At 42.8% G+C, this 20,348-nt stretch overlaps 1 long non-coding RNA gene across 1 annotated transcript in view; it reads left to right on the top strand.

The window, feature by feature from the left end:
- Window positions 1–489: 489 nt before the first annotated feature.
- LOC138361694 (uncharacterized) overlaps window positions 490–20,348 on the top strand; it is a 213,548-nt gene continuing 193,689 nt past the window's right edge. Inside the window, exons 1-2 of the long non-coding RNA XR_011227114.1 lie at window positions 490–705; window positions 1,241–1,547. This is a non-coding gene — a long non-coding RNA (uncharacterized lncRNA). The remainder of the gene's footprint in view (window positions 706–1,240; window positions 1,548–20,348) is intronic.

Below are 20,348 nucleotides of genomic sequence, written 5' to 3'. Positions count from 1 at the left end.
CTCTGAGGCTGTGGGTCCCTATAATTGCACCAGTGGTGGTACCCCCCTATATATATATATATATATATATATATATATATATATATATATATATATATATATATATATATATATATATATATATATATATATATATATATATATATATATATTTATATATATATATATATATATATATATATATATATATATATATATATATACATACATACATACATACATACATACATACATACATACATACATACATACATACATACATACATACATACATACATACATACCTCCTGGCACGCCTATATACCAGATGCTGGAAGCATATGAGAAGGTTTCTCGCCAACGACTCAAACTATCGACTGGTTCTGTTCCAATAAGGTAACAACCACTGTGTCAGGGGTATAGCAGACGCGACTATCCTGTCCACTCTCCCCCCCCCCCCCCCCACCACGTCAGCCGTGAGACCCTCAGTCTGGCTCAGAGGTCGTGGGGGGTGTGACTCGCGTTCTACAGTCACCACCCCCAAATGTGTCACGCGAGGAAGTCGTTTTATTTATTTACATACGACGCGAGGACTAAAGGGATTTCTTTATTTACAGGCGAAGCAAAAACTAAAGTGACTTGTTTATTTACAAGTGAAGTGAAAACTAAATTTATTAGTTTATTTACAGGACAAAGGGAAAACTAAAGTGATTTGTTAATTTACAGGTGGTGTGAAAATTAAATGGATTTGTTTATTTACAAGTGAAAAGAAAACTATAGTGATTTGTTTATTTACAGGCAAAGCGAAAACCAAAGTGATTTGTTTATTTACAGGCAAAGCGAAAACCAAAGTGATTTGTTTATTTACAGGCAAAGCGAAAACCAAAGTTATTTGTTTATTTACAGGCAAAGCGAGAACCAAAGTGATTTGTTTATTTACAAGTGAAGCCAATACTAAAGTTTTTTTTATTTACAAGTGAAGAGAAGACTATAGTGATTTGTTGATTTACAAGTGAATAGATAATTATAACGACTTGTTTATTTACAGGCAAAGCGAAAACAAGTGATTTGTTTATATACAAGTGAAGCGAAAAACTAAAGAGATTTTTGTTTTTACAAGTGAAGAGATTACTATAGTGATTTGTTTATTTACAGGCAAAGCGAAAACCAAAGTGATTTGTTAATTTACAAGTGAAGCCAAAACTAAAGTGATTTTTTATTTACAAGTGAAGAGAAGACTATAGTTTTTTTTTATTTACAGGCGAAGTGAAAACTAAAGTGATTAGTTTTTTACAGGCGAAGCGAAAACTATAGTGATTTGTCGATTTACAAGTGAAGAGAAGACAAAAGTGATTTGTTTATTTACAACCGGAGCGGAAACTAATGTGATATTTTAATATAAAAGTGATTTATTTATTAACAAGTTTGCGAAAACTATAGTGATTATTTACAATCGTGTTGTCCGTGATGAGCCCAGTGGCTAAAGTGTCCGTGTTGAGCCCGGTGGCTACAGTGTCCGTGTTAAGCGAGGTGGCTGAAGTGAGCGCTTCTGCACGCACGCACCAACGGTAAGTGACTTAGAATTTTCACTCCCTGTAGAAATTGCATTGAATTTTCTCATTGACGTCACACGTACCCGGCACCTCGCTGGTGATTTCCTCCTCGTTCGTGATTTCCTGATCGTTCGTGATTTTCTGATCGTTCGTGATTTCCTGGTCGTTAGTGATTTCCTGGTCGTTCGTGATTTCCTGATCGTTCGTGATTTCCTGATCGTTCGTGATTTCCTGATCGTTCGTGATTTTGTTCTCATCCGTGATATGGTCCTCGTCCATGATAGTCCTCGTATGTGATTTTGCCCTCGTCCGTGATTTTGCTCGTCGTCCGTGATTTTGCTCGTCGTCCGTGATTTTGCTCGTCGTCCGTGATTTTGCTCGTCGTCCGTGATTTTGCCCGTCGTTCGTGATTTTGCCCGTCGTTCGTGATTTTGCCCGTCATCCGTGATTTTGCCCGTCCGTGATTTTGCCCGTCGTCCGTGATTTTGCCCGTCGTCCGTGATTTTGCCCGTCGTCCGTGATTTTGCCCGTCCGTGATTTTGCCCGTCGTCCGTGATTTTGCCCGTCGTCCGTGATTTTGCCCGTCGTCCGTGATTTTGCCCGTCGTCCGTGATTTTGCCCGTCGTCCGTGATTTTGCCCGTCGTCCGTGATTTTGCCCGTCGTCCGTGATTTTGCCCGTCGTCCGTGATTTTGCCCGTCGTCCGTGATTTTGCCCGTCGTCCGTGATTTGGCTCGTCGTCCGTGATTTGGCTCGTCGTCCGTGATTTGGCTCGTCGTCCGTGATTTGGCTCGTCGTCCGTGATTTGGCTCGTCGTCCGTGATTTGGCTCGTCGTCCGTGATTTTGCTCGTCGTCCGTGATTTTGCTCGTCGTCCGTGATTTTGCTCGTCGTCCGTGATTTTGCTCGTCGTCCGTGATTTTGCTCGTCCGTGATTTTGCTCGTCGTTCGTGATTTTGCTCGTCGTCCGTGATTTAGCTCGTCGGTTGTTATTTGCTCGTTGTTCGTGATTTGCTCGTCGTTCGGGATTTCCTCGTCGTTCGGGATTTCCTCGTCGTTCGGGATTTCCTCGTCGTTAGTGATTTGGTCCTCGTCCGTGACTTGGTCCTCGTCCATGATTTTCTTATCGTTCGTGATTTCCTCCTCGTTCGTGATTTCCTCCTCGGTTGGGCCCCTGGGCAGGGAGGATTAATTGAGCAAAGACACTTGACTATTCGCCTCCAATTATTCATTCAGAAGTAATTAGGAACTTGTTTGTAAACAGAGTGGTTGGTAGTTTTCTAGGGGAAACTAATAGGGGGTAAGGTTTAAGATGAGCAGAGGGAAGGTAATGCTCCAAGCCTGTTAACCTACATTGTGACTTCAGACTACCATTATCAGTGCACAGTGTCCTCTGTCAAACGCACAGTCTCTCGGAGGTATGTGACTATGGGTTAACGCACAATGAAATAATATCTTAAACTTCGTTCTGCCAATTTTTCCGTTTAATTTATAGGTCCATGAGCCTTAAACCGAAGCTTCATTCTCATTGTGTACCTTTGGAACGAAATATTAATTTTAAATTTATTGTAAGAAGGGCGCTCTGAAAGAAATATTGACTACAAGATTTTTAGGGGTTTTGGTTAAGAAAGTTAACATTAATATTACCAGTTTGCAATGATTGCTTAATCACCAAAAACCTGACGTAGGTAGTTACCGACGAGCGAAGCCTTGGGTATTCAGCAGACCGGTCAGTTGGCATATACACACCGAAACCTTGTGCAAAAACTGTAATTAAATAGTTCATTGAAAGAGAGGTTTGTTATGGCAACGGAAGTTCAACCGGGTTGATAAAAGTTCAGAGCCAGAGTAGCATAAAACATTGCAAAGGAATTAAAACAGATCATTCGATCGAAACGCGTTTCATTGTAAAACTCAAGTTTTTATTTAAGAATGTATATGCCTTAGAAATGAACGGGAAGGATCGGTAATGTTTCCAGAGTATAATACATCGGGTCTCATCCCGCCCGAAAAGCTCTATTTGAATAGTCAAGAGGCAGCTAACTTGGCTCATTTGTTTTACATTCTCACTTCACGTGGTGGTTGACCAGACCACACACTAGAAGGTGAAGGGACGACGACATTTCGGTCCGTCCTGGACCATTCCCAAGTCGATTGACTTGAGAATGCCACCATTCAAGTGGTGTTCAATACCCCTTAACAATGCTGAGGGAGTATATTGTATATTCTATAGCGAGCGCAATGGTATATAAGCTTCCTTGCATCCCGATATTTAAAAAAATGCAAAAACTAATTTTTAATGCCTTTTTTTATTATTTTTTTGATTAACACTGTATTAGACGACGTTTGATTGATTGTTTAAAAGGCTGTTTCTATAACCTCGGGACCATAGATTTTGAACAGCATAGAACGATTCATTGTTTTGAGAGCATAGATGTATATCCTTTTGTTTTTGTATATAATCCATTCTCCTCTATCGACCTGTACAAAATGTAGTATTTTCATACCATAACATTTTCAACACTTTTACAAATATATTCTTGCAGACTGATTATGAAGATTATAGACGATGTGTTTATTGTAGTTTGACCGATGGTTGGTTGGTTCGGTAGTGGCTATTAACCCCAATGGCCTGCCTTCTGGCGAACACCAACCGCCCCGCCTGCCTTCACCCAAACACAAACTCTACCCCTCCACCAACCCCCACAACCACCCAAACACCCTCTCCCCCACCCACCCACATTGACAGGTCCTTCTCCTTCCCTGTACTTAACGTTTCCCCTCCCCCTCTAACGCCTGTACTTACCCCCCCCCCCACGAACGCCTGTACTTACCCCCCCCCACGAACGCCTGTACTTACCCCCCCACGAACGCCTGTACTTACCCCCCCCCACGAACGCCTGTACTTACCCCCCCCCCACGAACGCCTGTACTTACCCCCCCCCCACGAACGCCTGTACTTACCCCCACCCCCACGAACGCCTGTACTTACCCCCCCCCCACGAACGCCTGTACTTACCCCCCCCCCAACGAACGCCTGTACTTACCACCCCCACCACCAACGCCTGTACTCCCCCACCCCCCAACCCCCACCGCCTGAACTCCCCCTCCCCCCAACGCCTGACCCCCCCACCCCGGCCAACGCCTGCCCCCCCTCCCCCCCCGGCCAACGCCTGCCCCCCCCTCTTCCCCCCCCCCCCCCGGCCAACGCCTGCCCCCCCTCTTCCCCCCCCCCCGGCCAACGCCTGCCCCCCCTCTTCCCCCCCCTCCCACCGTCCCGGGTGCTGTGAAAGGGTTTCACTGGGAGAGTTTTACTGGGTGGAATGAGAAGCTGTTATTGTACGGGATAGTGGTAGGGGAGTGAGTTATGGATTGTTGATGATTGTGGGGATGTTATTGTGTATGGGCTCGGGGGGGGGGGAGACTGGGAGGAGGATGCCTCGCAAACAGCAAAATCATGTGATAATTGCTCTAATATTGCTAATTGTTATCATTGGAGTTTATTAATACGAATTAAGGTAATGGAAAGCTTGTCTGATGACACAGCGATGGTATACTCGGAGCTTGGTAGATGACGGCACCCGGCAATTAATGGCATAAAACGAATAATAATTTTCATCTTTCGGCGCCTCGGGTCTGATTGAACAAGTGGACGAACACGCTGCCAATTTTGGTGGTCTGAAATCCCTCGGGTGTTGAACAAACTACGTGGGCTGAGAGGGAATTATACTAGTGACGGGTCGGGTGGGAGAGAGGAAGATTTCTGGCATCGTTAGTATTAAGGCAATAGCTGAATATTGTAGAGTATTGGCCATATAAATAACAAAGTAATTGCCAGGAGACATTGGGAAATTAGTCATATTTATTTTGTATTTTTTTAGACCAGTACTGATAGGTAAATTAGTAAGATAAAACCCACACTGTAAGGACGGTGCTGGACATTGTGACATCCAGTGAGGTCAGAAAACAGACTTAGAAACTCAATTCGTAACTTAACGTGTCCTGCCAGAATTTTTTATCACAGTGGATACTATGAGGAGCGGATACCTTGACCGTCACAGGCAGACGCGTTGACCGTGGACGTAAATAGGCAGCAACCGATCCCAAATGAGAATGAAATCAGATTTTATGTGGTAACGGATTAACTCGAAATTGGAATGAACTTTTGATTGAAGCGAGGAGGAGAGACTCCATAAAACAGATTCAACTGCAGGTAAAACACCAGTGGAACCCAGCATGCTAAAGCTCGGGATTTACAGCTAGGGAAGCGGGACGCGATGAGTCAGTTGGTGAGTCAGTGGGCAAGCGAGTCAGTCAGTGGGTGAGCGAGCGTGTGTCAGTCAGTCATGCGGATGAAGGCAGACTGGTCGATACAAACCTTTGGAGGCAGACTGTGGGGGTGGGGGGAGGGGGGAGAAAACAGCCATCAGATAATTCATGTAAATAAAGACAATTACCAAAAACAAATTCTCAAATCGGAATTACCTTTTTTTTAACATTTAATCGCTTCTGCTTTGATGTTACCAAATCACCACAATCTTTGGTAATTGAATGTTTATGAATTGGACGTTAACTACAGGCCAATTCAGGTCCATTATTCAGAGGAGTAAATGAATATTAAAGCTTTTTCCTGAAATTGTCGCCTCATGACATGTTTATTATGAATAAATTCTTAATATATTCATTACTGTTTACTACGAGTTTAAAATTCATCTTCAGTAGCAATTTTTTTTATTATGTTTGTGCAATCATGTGCGAATTTTAGTGCAATATATTCTATGTTCTTTATTGATTTTCATAATTTTTCGCCGTCTCAAGGTGGATTTCCCCTTAAATACTAACGAAGAATTTTGCCAGACTATAATTAAAGGAGATTGCAAGTGAAGTTGTTCATGGATTTTATTGATACGCCAATTTTCTCCGGGAGTGTAGGAAAAAAAAAATAATAATGATTTAAGGAACGTCTTAGACGAAGGCCTCCATTTAGCACTACTTAATGCGATTAACTGACAACCTTTCTGGGGGAATTTAATGATAAGTTATCGGGCCGTTATTATCGGTAATAATTCGATCCACACATAATTCATGTGTTCGTAGCGTCACCGGACGTGTGTTTATCCGAATATTTGTTTACTTTATGCAGGCGTAAGACGTCCTTCTCGAGGTCTCTGTGGGGACAGCCAACGTCCAACAGCCTGGTTGATCAGTCCGGCAACCAGGAGGCCTGGTCGACGACCGGGCCGCGGGGATGCTAAGCCCCCGGAAGCACCTCAAGGTAAGGGACGTTGTGTGAGTAAGAACAATAAAACGAGACTGGTTGTAGGCAATAAAGGGATTATCATCCTTGTTGATTATCACGCCAGGTGTCGTCAGTGAACAGCCCTCGCTTGAGGAGGGAATTTGTTCCCTATTGATTTTTAGCGCCTTCAAAAAATTGCCTGTGCCGATAGCATTTTGGCCAACTATATGAAAAATATCTGGCAATGTAAGAAAAAAATATCGAATAGGGATAAAAATTTATTGTTGTATAATTGTGTCTCAGTTTATTATTTTTCCTTTTTAAGCGCTTTCCTTTTTTGAACTACACGAGTGACCAAATAAGGGCGATGCTGAACTCTGTTAACCGGTCATCTTTCAACCTCTTAATCACCACTGCAATTGTGCTGTTACCGGGGCCCGTTTAGAGCCATTCAAAAGAGGATGCCAATCAGTTGCACTTCTAAGGAAGCCAACGAGACGTGCATTTTCTGCAATCCGACCGTAGTTACGGTTCGTTGTTTTCTTTGAGGTTTATGGACAAAACGGAGGACGTTTTGATTTGCGAGCTTGACAAAGGTGAAGAGTTTTTAATTTTTTATGAACCATTGGTCTGGAGTCCTACGCCATTTATTGGCTACCAGTGTTAAGTGTTTGGGATCATAGTCTGTACAAGCTTCAAAGTATGTATGTATGTATGTAATGTATGTATGTATGTAATGTATGTATGTATGTATGTATGTATGTACTCACCTATGTGAGCCTGCAGGATCGAGCATTGACTCCTGAATCCCGCCTTTCTAGCCATCGGTTGTTTACAGCAATGACTCGAGTCCAATTTCCCTATCATATCTATTTTTAAAATTATGAATAGAGTTTGCTTCCACAACCTGTTCCTTAAGTGCATTTAATTTTTCCATTACTCTCACGCTAAACGAAAACTTCCGAACATCTGTGACTCGTCTGGGTTTCCAGCTTCCACCCATGTCCCCTCGTTCTGTTACTATTCCGTGTGAACATTGCTTCTATTCCCACTCTATCCATTCTCCTGAGCCTTTTGTACGTTCCAATCATATCCCCCCCCCCCTCTCTCACTTCTTTTTTTCGTGTCGCAAGGTTCAGTTCCTTCAGGCGTTCTTCATATCCCATCCCTCGTAACTCTGGGACGAGCCTCGTCGCAAACTTGTGAACCTTCTCCAGTTTCCTTATGTGATTCTTCTGGTGGGGACTCCATGATGGGACGGCATACTCTTAAGACTGGTCTCACGTAGGCAGTGTAAAGCGCCCTAAAAGCCTCCTTACTTAGCTTCCTGAATGATGTTCTAACTTTTGCCAGTGTAGCGTACGCTGCTGTCGATATTCTATTTGCGTGTGTCTCAGGGGCTAGATTAGTTACGTCCACTCCTGTTCCCTTTCTCGAATCGTTACACGTAGGCAGTTCATCTTCATCGTGTACTGAACCTTTGGTCTCCTATCACCTGATCTCATTTCCACAATTTTACATTTGCTAGTGCTGAACTCCAGTAGCCATTTCTCTGATCATCTCTGCAACCTGTTCAAGTCCTCTTGGAGGGTCCTACAATTCTCATCCGTCACAACTCTTCTCATTAATTGTAAAGTAGGATTCTATTCCTGTAAACATATCATTTACGTATATTAGAAATAGAATTGGTCCCCAGCACCGATCCTTGAGGTACTCCACTCGTTACTGTTCGCCAGTCAGACTTCTCGCCCCCTTACCGTAACTCTCTGGCTCTCTCCTATTAGGTTGCTCCTTACCTATGCTAGGATCTTCCCGCTTACTCCCGCCTGCCTCTCAAGTTTGAATAGCAGTCTCATGTGCGGTCCGTATGTGTGTACTCACCTAATTGTGCTTGCGGGGGTTGAGCTTTGGCTCTTTGGTCCCGCCTCTCAACTGTCAATCAACTGGTGCACAGATTCCTGAGCCTACTAGGCTCTATCATATCTACATTTGAAACTGTGTATGGAGTCAGCCTCCACCACATCACTTCCTAGTGCATTCCATTTATTAACTACTGACACTGAAAAAATTATTTCTAATATCTCTGTGGCTCATCTGGGTACTAAGTTTCCACCAGTGTCCCCTTGTTCGTGTCCCACCCGTGCTGAAGAGTTTGTCTTTGTCCACCCTGTCAATTCCCCTGAGAATTTTATAGGTGGTTATCATGTCTCCCCTTACTCTTCTTTTTTCCAGGGATGTGAGGTTCAACTCCTTTAGTCTTTTCTCGTAGCTCAATCCTCTCAGTTCCGGGACGAGCCTGGTGGCATACCGCTGAATCTTCTCTAACTTTGTCTTGTGTTTAACTAGGTATGCACTCCAGGATTGGTCTTACATAAGTGGTATACAGGGTTCTGAAAGATTCCTTACAAAAGTTTCTAAAGGCAATTCTTATGTTGGCCAGTCTAGCATATGCCGCTGATGATATTCTTTTGATGTGGGCCTCTGGGGACAGGTTCGGTGTGATATCAACCCCCAGATCCTTCTCTCTATTTGACTCTTGCAGGATTTTCCCTCCCAGCTGATACCTTGTGTTCAGCCTCCTGCTCCCTTCGCCTAATTTCATCACCTTGCACTTTCCTGAGTTGAACTTTAGCAGCCATTTTCTAGACCATTCCTCCAGTTTATCCAGGTCATCCTGTAGTCTCTGTCTATCTTCATCCGTCTTGATTCTTCTCATAATTTTTGCATCATCAGCAAACATTAAGAGGAATGAGTCTATACCCTCTGGAAGATCGTTCACATATATTAGAAACAGGATGGGTCCAAGTACTGAGCCCTGTGGCGCTCCGCTGGTGACATCTCGCCACTCTGATGTCTCCCCCCTCACCGTTACTCGCTGTTTCCTGTTGCTTAAGTACTCCCTTATCCACTGGAGCACCTTCCCTTTTACTTCTGCCTGTTGTTCCAACTTTTTTAACTGCCTTTCATGGGGTACTGTGTCAAAGGCTTTTTGGCAATCCAGAAAAATACAATCGGCCCACCCTTCTCTTTCCTGTCTAATTTTCGTTGCCTGGTCATAAAATTCTATTAAACCTGTGAGGCACGATTTACCATCTCTGAACCCATGTTGGTGGTGCGTTACAAAGTTATTTCCCTCCAGATGCTCTACGAGCCTTTTCCTCACGATCTTCTCCATCACCTTGCATGGTATACAAGTTAAGGAATCTGGCCTGTAATTCAGTGCCTCTTGCCTGTCACCCATTTTGTATATTGGGACCACGTTAGCTGTCTTCCAACTTCCTGGTAAGTCTCCTGTTTCCAGTGACCTGTTATGCACCATAGAGAGTGGCACACTTAGTACTTCTGCACCATCCTTTAGTACCCACGGTGAGATTCTGTCAGGCCCAACAGCCTTTGTCACATCCAGCTCCAGCAGACACCTTTTGACCTCATCACTGGTGGGGTCAAATTCCTCCAAGGTTGCTTGGTTTGCCGCCGCCTTATTTAGTGCAGGGGCTTCTCCTTGTTCTATTGTGAAGACCTCCTGGAATCTCTTGTTGAGTTCTTGTGTGTGTACAAGAACTTCTTGCCTAGTTGTGTTTGCGGATGTTGAGCTTTGGCTCTTTGTTCCCCGTGTGTATTCACCTAGTATTGAACCTAGTGTTGCTTGCAGGGGTTGAACTCTGCTCTTTCGGCCCGCCTCTCAACTGTCAATCAATCAACTGTTAATAACTAATTTATTAATTTTTTCCGCACGCACGCGCGCGCGCGCACACAGGCTGGCTGAAAGAGCAGAGCTCAACCCCTACAAGCACAACTAGTTGTGTGTGTGTGTGTGTGTGTGTATATATATATATATATATATATATATATATATATATATATATATATATATATATATATATATATATATATTATATATATATAATGTCGTACCTAATAGCCAGAACGCACTTCTCAGCCTACTATGCAAGGCCCGATTTGCCTAATAAGCCAAGTTTTCATGAATTAATATATTTTCTCTAATTTTTTGCTTATAAAATGATAAAGCTACCCATATCATTAAATATGAGGTCAATTTTTTTTTTATTGGAGTTAAAATTGACGTTGATATATGACCGAACCTAACCAACCCTACCTAACCTAACCTAACCTAACCTATCTTTATAGATTAGGTTAGGTTAGGTAGCCGAAAAAGTTAGGTTAGGTTAGGTAGGTTAGGTAGTCGAAAAACAATTATTTCATGAAAACTTGGCTTATTAGGCAAATTGGGCCTTGCATAGTAGGCTGAGAAATGCGTTCTGACTACTAGGTACGACATTATATATATATATATATATATATATATATATATATATATATATATATATATATATATATATATATATATATATATATATATATATATATAATGTCGTACCTAGTAGTCAGAACGCATTTCTCAGCCTACTATGCAAGGCCCAATTTGCCTAATAAGCCAAGTTTTCATGAAATAATATATTTTCTTTATTTTTTTTTCTTATGAAATGATAAAGCTACCCATTTCGTTATGTATGAGGTCAATATTTTTTTATTGGAGTTAAAATTAACGTAGATATATGACCGAACCTAACAAACCCTACCTAACCTAACCTATCTTTATAGGTTAGGTTAGGTTAGGTAGCCGAAAAGGTTAGGTTAGGTTAGGTAGTCGAAAAACAATTAATTCATGAAAACTTGGCTTATTAGGCAAATCGGGCCTTGCATAGTAGTCATAGAAGTGCGTTCTAGCTACTAGGTACGACATTATATATATATATATATGTCGTACCTAATAGCCAGAATGCACTTCTCAGCCTACTATTCAAGGCCCGATTTGCCTAATAAGCCAAGTTTTCATGAATTAATGTTTTTTCGTCTACCTAACCTACCTAACCTAACCTAACCTAGCTTTTTTTGGCTACCTAACCTAACCTTACCTATAAATATAGGTTAGGTTAGGTTAGGTAGGGTTGGTTAGGTTCGGTCATATATCTACGTTAATTTTAACTCCAATAAAAAAAAATTGACCTCATACATAGAGAAAAGGGTTGCTTTATCATTTCATAAGAAAAAAATTATAGTAAATATATTAATTCAGGAAAACTTGGCTTATTAGGCAAATCGGGCCTTGAATAGTAGGCTGAGAAGTGAGTTCTGGCTACTAGGTACGACATATATATATATATATATATATATATATATATATATATATATATATATATATATATATATATATATATATATATATACATATACATATACATATACACACATACATACATACATACACACACACACACACACACACACACACACACACACACACACACAGACAGGAAGAAGCCTGTAACAGCTGTCTAACTCCCAGGTGCCTATTTACTGCTAGGTATCAGGTGGCATCAGGGTGAAAGAAACTCTGCACATTTGCCTCTGCCAGCGCCGGGAATAGAACCCGGGCCACAGGATAAGGGGTCCCGCGCGCTATCCACTCAGCTATCAAACCCTGGCCACAGGATAAGGGGTCCCGCGCGCTATCCACTCAGCTATCAAACCCTGTGTACTGACCTAATTGTACTCACCTAATTGTGCTTGCGGGGGTTGAGCTCTGGCTCTTTGGTCCCGCCTCTCAACTGTCAATCAACTGGTGTACAGATTCCTGAGCCTACTGGGCTATATCCTATCTACATTTGAAACTGTGTATGGAGTCAGCCTCCACCACATCACTTCCTAGTGCATTCCATTTACTAACTACTGACACTGAAAAAGTTCTTTCTAATGTCTCTAATGGGTGTACGTGCTTGCTTGCTTGCTTGCGCGCGTGTGTGTGTGTGTGTGTGCGCATACTCACCTAATCGTGCTTGCGGCGGTTGAGTTCTGGTTCTTTGGTACCGCCACCTCCTACATACAGTGTGCTTGGCACACTGTATGTATGCTCCTCGCTCTCTGAAAATCTGTATCTCTCGCTGACTCTCCACTCGTCTCTCTCACTCTGTCTCTCAGCCCCACCACTTGGTATGCTACAGATGCGTCCGCCAGCCCCCCTGGCGCTCATTTGAGGGCCCCGCCCCCCAAAACTCTATTAGCAGGCACACCTTGTTGCAAGTCCGACAGGTGGCCACTTCAAAATTGCACAGCGCTTCCCCCTCTGGCATAATTAGATTTAGTAATGATAGTTTTTACGTGCTTTCGACGTGCATGATTCATATTTACATGACAATGCAGGATAGTTAGGATAGTTGCAGAGGCTTTCCCATAATCAGGCAAACAGCTGATGGTGACGTGCGGTGAACGTAGTGGTCGCGTGTAATGTGTTTGTTTGTAATTTGGTTGTGGAGGTTGCAGGTGAATTTGTGAATGGGTTTATTGTTAATAGTCGTAAACATTATATGGAAGAGTATAGGAGCCTAATTAGAGTTAACGGAGATGGTAATCCAGTCAGATGACACACACACACACACACACACACACACACACACACACACACACACACACACACACACACACACACACACACACACACACACACACTACTATTCACACACACGGGGGCCTCGTAGCCTGGTGGATAGCGCCTAGGACTCGTAGCCTGGTGGATAGCGCCCAGGACTCATAGCCTGGTGGATAGCGCCCAGGACTCGTAGCCTGGTGGATAGCGCCCAGGACTCGTAATTCTGTGGCGCGGGTTCGATTCCCACACGAGGCAGAAACAAATGGGCAAAATTTCTTTCATCCCAGCATGCCCCTGTTACCTAGCAGTAAATAAGTACCTGGGAGTTAGTCAGCTGTCACGGGCTGCTTCTTTGGAGGGGGGGGGGGAAGTAGTTAGTAAACAGTTGATTGACAGTTGAGAGGCGGGCCGAAAGAGCAAAGCTCAACCCCCGCAAACACAACTAGGTGAATACACACACACACACACACACACACACACACACACACACACACACACACACACACACACACACACACACACTACACACACACACACACACACACACACACACACACACACACACACACACACTACACACACACTACACACACACTACACACACACTACACACACACTACACACACACTACACACACACTACACACACACTACACACACACTACACACACACACACACACACACACACACACACACACACACACACACACACACACACACACACACACACACACTCACTCTACACACACACACTCTACACACACACACTCTACACACACACACTCTACACACACACACTCTACACACACACACACCATCCTCCCCTCCTTGAAGGGAACCGACTTATATGTCAACAATGGCTGTAGACATTCCAGCACGTCTCAACGTGTTCTGGGGAGACATGAGAGCCAGCTAGGGATGTCCCCCCCAACATCATTGGCTGCGCTCGTCTCCAGTGAAGCCGGCTGCTTTCTTGCTTCCCAGCCCATTATAGCCGGCCGCCCACCAATGACTAACGAGTCACACGCACAAACAACGATTTTTAACGCCCGCAAATCAGCAGTAACGCAGGCAGGTGTTGGGACCATAGCGAACGAGAGATGTGGATTCCTGAAGGAGGGTGAGAACGCCCTGTCCATGCTGCTGCTGCTGCTGCTGCTGCTGACTGCTTCTGCTGACTGCTGCTAGCGGCTGCTGCTGACTGCTTCTGCTGACTGCTGCTAGCGGCTGCTGCTCCATTTAATTGTTATATTTTATATGACTTACATAAGTCATCTTATGTGTTCATGTTAGACCATCAACACACTGTCCTCGCTTTAATCCACCAGTCTTCTTAAATGTATACAAAAACAGCTTATTTATTAATATCTTTACTGGTGATTCACTTCAGTACACCAACCTAACTCGATATTAAATCCTCGGTTACCTGAGCAAGCAGATTCGGCTCTCGCAGAGATTCGCTTGTCCATTGTTTAAATCATGACGTGATTAAAGCTAGATAGATATAATTTTGTTTATAAAGATATGATAAAGCCTTAGAAAAAGGGTAAATGAATTGATGGTTTGAAAGGCTGAGCTCAGAAGCTAATGACAGACCCTGTAAGCTCAAGCATTTACACACACACACTCGTGCATACCCACAAACAAACATGGATTTACAGAATTTTACACAATCGAAAAATGACTGATGAGGAAACCAAATTCATTGTAAATACGCATTCAACAGAGCTATGATCTAAGTATGAAAAGTGAATATCAAAGCTAGCACCAAATCTTGAGAAAATCAAAAGCTAATATATTCCAAACCCATTCGAAATAGCTACCACCACACTATAGGAAATATAAATCCAGAAAAAATTGATTCCGAGTGGTGCAACTATAACAGTCTGAAGTTCTAAATAGATTCTAATACCAAGCGTTCACACGAGTCTTCCAGTGATCCCTGAAGATCCCATTTACGCCAAAGGTATCAACCAGAGACGGTCAGTCGCCTAGAAATGGTCAAAGCTCCGTCTAAAACTGAAACAAGTATAACAATGTCTAGAACTCTCAGACAATCTAAGTAGGAGCAACATGTATGTGTCTAAACCAACACCCGGGACCTCAACACTGACCGCCCACCTTCTATAAGACGTCCACACCGACCGCCCACCCTCTACAAGGCTTCAAACACAGTCATGCACTTATATAAAACGAACACAATTGGGCATAAGGAACCGGAACATATGTATCATTCTGCTGTCACACACAGAATGATCATGTGTTTTTATCCCATCTTCTTCCTGTATCATCTAGTAACTTTGTTTCTGATTACCCGAAAGTCATCCTACGCCTATGTACCATGTCTATTGTCGAAATGTCGTGCAAGCTAACATTTAGATAATAAAGTAAGCTACCATCACCTTGGAAAAATGATGGTTGGTGAATTACGAGGACCTTCTTGTACAATCACGTCTTCAATACTGCTTTGAACGAACATACACAGAAAAATACCTAAATATTATGGGCCGTCTCGGAGCACTCTGGATGTACTTTCTGGAATGTTATTGCAGAGAGATATCATATAATATATACATGGAAGATAGTTGATGGTCGGATGCCGAATATGCACATTATAATTACTTTTTTTTTTAAACAAAGGCGATTTTAGGAAGTGTAGATTTGACCTGTCGAATAGAAGAAAGGCCATAGGCTCAATCAGGGAACACTAAATGAACGCCAGAGGCCTACGGCTCTTTGAACATTGACATTTTTAAAGGGGTATATTGACTACCTGTTCATGAAGAGAGAGACGTCTGGGGTTACAATAAATATGAGTATGCGGGTAGCAGACTTATACCAATTAAGTCATGAACAGACGAGTATGCACCCTGGCTGGGCTGTCATATCTGGTTATACGTAAATTATAAAATACTACTGAGAAGGTAAATGTAATTCGTGAATCGCTGTGGAAACCGAATTATTATTTACTAAAATATTCCCAAATTGTAATGTGATATAAGCAATATTATACTGAGGTTATTTCTCCATTAACTGCATTAGGTACGATAATTTTGTATTTTGTAATTATCCATATTGGTAACAAGTTTTGTATAACCGGCTCCAGCTCGTGAAGCAACATAGAAAAGCCAAAATGTTTCCCCTCTCCTTCTTGGCATACGTCGGGTAATCGTCAGCCGTTTCAAGAATCCATGGTTCGTATCCAAATGACATCTGGCATGGTTCTGGGACTACTGATTAACAACGAGTCCAGCTCTGGCCAGATACGTCTTGCCTCTTACACTATGCTCTAGGAATCCACGTTTCATATCCAAATTAAATCTAGCATGGTTCCTTGACTACAGATTAACATGTACAGCTTCGCATACCTCTAACTCCCATGTGGAACAAGGCTCTGTGATTTACAGCCTGAGTTTGCACGTCTCACATACTAATAAAGTATTCAAACAACTCGTTCTCTGACAAGCCGCCGCCTCGTTAATATTCGTATATTTGTGTTGAAAGATGTAAAGAGCTTGACTCCTTGCTCGTGGCACATACACCTGTGAGTTGTTGATCACCGGCCTATTAATAATATCTTGTTTTGCTTTAAAAAAAAATTCCCTTGATAATTTTTTGTTTTATTGAATCGCGACGTAAATGTTACTTATTGAGTGTCTTAAGTTATTTATAGCATAATACTGTTCTAAATTAATGTACCTGTGTACAGAATACATAAATATTGTATAAATAAAATAATTATTACATATATATATAAATTGGATATAATAATAGCGTGGGAAATAGCATTTCACTCGTAAGGATTCTGATCTGGTTGGTAGAGCGACGGTCTTGACGTTTTGTGGCCCGAGTTCGAGTCTCTTTAAGATTCCCTTTAATTAGGTGGGTAATGGGACCGACAACGACCCTCCAGTGACAATTCAACCACTCTCACCACTTAATGAGGCTAGTCTCAATCGTATGGCCACTATCCTTCAACAGACTCAGACAATATTGTTCTATATATTTAGATTAATATATTAAGTGATAATTATTAATTATTTATATTATTATAATGTTGTATATAATAATTATCACTCTTCTGCTTGGTCTGCTACATAGCCGTCCCGGTTTGGTGCCTTCTTTAGATAATTATTTGCTTCTGCTTGGTCTTGAAGGAGGCCGGCCTCGGGTAAAAGAGGGCTGTGACGATCTCTGTCTGGAACCCTTTAGGTGCGGGACCGGGCCGTCCACCACCTGGTACTCGTACGGCCCCCCAGGCCCTGCTTCAGGAGGCTGGGGTCGTTCTTGCCCTTGATGGAGTGGTTCTTCTCCGGTCCCGACCACGGCGGTCTACGGGTTTGGAGTCCTTATACCTTTTTTCACCAGCTTTGAGGTCAACTCCGGAGCTCACAGTTTCTGCGACGGCGCTGGAACGAATTGTATGGGCGTTTGCCTTTCCATTGGAGACTTTTGGTGTCGTGGAGACGGGGGGAAGGGACCTGCTGCATGGGTAACAGCTTCTCTTTCATATCAACCTACCCTGGCTTTGAGCCCTGGAGAGGCCACTCCAGATCGACAACCAGAGGCGCAACACCATAGTCTCCTGAGACTGATGGATGCCTACTACTACTACTATATTCAAAAGTTGTTCAAGTTTATATATATATATATATATATATATATATATATATATATATATATATATATATATATATATATATATATATATATATTACATACATTGCAAGGTTTCTCTAGTATGCAAATGTTCCAAGGTTACTTGAAATTATGAAAAACGAAGGACCCGAAGCCCTATCCTCCACCTGTCTTCTATGACGACCACTTACTCGGGTCGTAATGGGGGCTGATCTTCCTTTCAATAGAGGGCAATGAGTTCGATCCCCGCCCACCTATGTCATCCCCTTAACCCATGGCAGTCACCACTTAGGGATCAGATTGGTCATTATATCTCTTAGTGTAAGCTGCAAAGCGTAAAAATCGTTTCGATACGAAAAATATAATGTACTTATTCTTTAAAATGGTATCGTTTTCTTGCTTCTGGTTTTAAGTCCGTATGGAGGGTATATTTTGCCATTGTGGAATACGGGATTCTCGCATGAAGGCTTTGCTATCGAATTACAATTCTCTAAGGCCTTTTTCCGAAGCTTTTCGTTAAAACCAATATTTTCCCTGCAGTAAATGTGACCTGCCAGGAGTCAGTTCCTCTTATATGTAAGAAAATGAAATTGTTCACATGTCTTGGTGGACAGATGTTTTAATGTCGCTTAATAAGTTGGGATTTATTATTCATTCTCTACTGCATCTGGATTCTGTTTAGTTATATTGTTTTAACGCTTTCTCCTCATAATTACCAAACCTCACCGTATCATGAAGCATCACTGTGAGGTGGGGAAGGAAGGAAGGAAGGAAGGAAGGAAGGAAGGAAGGAAGGAAGGAAGGAGGGAAGGAAGGAGGGAAGGAAGGAAGGAAGGAACGAACGAAGCCATTAAGAAGGGGTTACAAGAAGGAAGGGGTTCCCCCCTTGGAAGGGGTTAGGATAAGGATTTCGGATAGGACAGAAGGGGAAGGAATGGCACCCAACCACTTGGATGGTCGGGGATTGAACGCCGACCTTCCTGAAGCAGTCTACCGTTCAGCCCAAGTGGTTGGGTGTGAGGTGGGGAGGTATAATTGGGTGATAATCAAGAGAGTGCTAATCCAGTGAAAGTAATCATCAGTTACAGCCCCGCTCCGGTGCCAGGTAGATCCACTACGGGCTCACCATAGCCCGTGCTACTTGCAACGCTTTGTTCCCAGTAGCTGAATCTAAATCATCATCATCCGGTGTATACCTAGCACAAGCAAGGGATTGGAGACCGGAATTAAGAAACGATTCCCACAAGGACATTTTCTTGAGAATAGGGGAAGGGTTGAGAGGAATAGTCAAGGTGTGTCAGATCTTATTCATGACATTTGCTTCATAAAAATTCTCATCCACACTTCCGTAGAAATAAACATTCCACTCACCTTGGTATTTAAGACTACTCATAGCCCAGTCGATAGTGTTATTTATTTGTTGTGGGCTATTCATGCCCGTGCCACCTCTTGGGTGGCTTAATCTTCTTCAATCAGTCGATGGAGTTTCAGCCTCTCTCACGTGGGGTCCAGGGTTCGAGACCCATACAGCCCGGGTGAATGGAAACTTCTGCTTCACTTTGGTTTGACTCTATGGAAAGTTGAGGTGATACTTGCGTGCATAATGCGAGAGATATGGCGACAAGGATGTTTAAGATACGACGGAGGAAAGGAAAGGTACGCAACTACGTGGACTGGACGGCAGAGCGACGGCCTCGCTTCTTGTAAGGTTGGCGTTCAGTTCCTGACTGTCAGAGTGGTTGGGCACCATTTCTTTTCTCCGTTGTATCTTAAAAAAGGGGTTTGAGGATACGAATTTGAGGCTATATAGTCGTAATTACTTATTTCTTTCTCCTAACAAGTATCTTACCTGATAAAACAAAAATTTTTCTCCCTTTCCAGTTCCTCTGTATTTATCGTCATATATTCTTCTGTTTATTTATCACATTTTTATTTTTGTACCCGTTTTATCTAACCAACTGTTGTAATTCACGTTAGCAGACAGCAACGTTTGGAGCAGAATTGACCTAATCAGTAAGTGACAAGGTTATTGGTCAGCTGCGAGCCAGCTAATATGTCCCTCACACACACACACACACACACACACACACACACACACACACACACACACACACACACACACACACACACACACACACACACACACACACACACCATCCCTTCAGCCAGGCACCCAGGCAAGTCCCCAGGACCCCCAAATGGCCCTTATCTAAAGCCGTATATATACGAGTCCAACTTTTTAACACGTACCATTATGATGTTTACAATTTATTACGGTGCTGGCCCCATTTTTCAGATTTCCAGGAGGATTCAAGTGCTTCTCCCAAGTCGGACATTTATGCCCTACGAGTCTCGTAAATGTTGTAATTTTGGCAATTGTTCTGAAGAGGCTAATAAAGGAGAGGGGCAGAAAAGTGGGAAAAGTTAGGAGATAAGTAGACCGTCTTATCGCAAAATCGACGTATCGGGCTGCGCCACCTTCTAGCGTTCTTA

This window comes from Procambarus clarkii, chromosome 8 (genome assembly GCF_040958095.1).
Source record: "Procambarus clarkii isolate CNS0578487 chromosome 8, FALCON_Pclarkii_2.0, whole genome shotgun sequence".
Taxonomy (NCBI): Eukaryota; Metazoa; Arthropoda; class Malacostraca; order Decapoda; family Cambaridae; genus Procambarus; species Procambarus clarkii.
The sequence above is the reverse complement of the archived record's forward strand: the minus strand, read 5'-3'. Positions and strand labels throughout refer to the sequence as shown.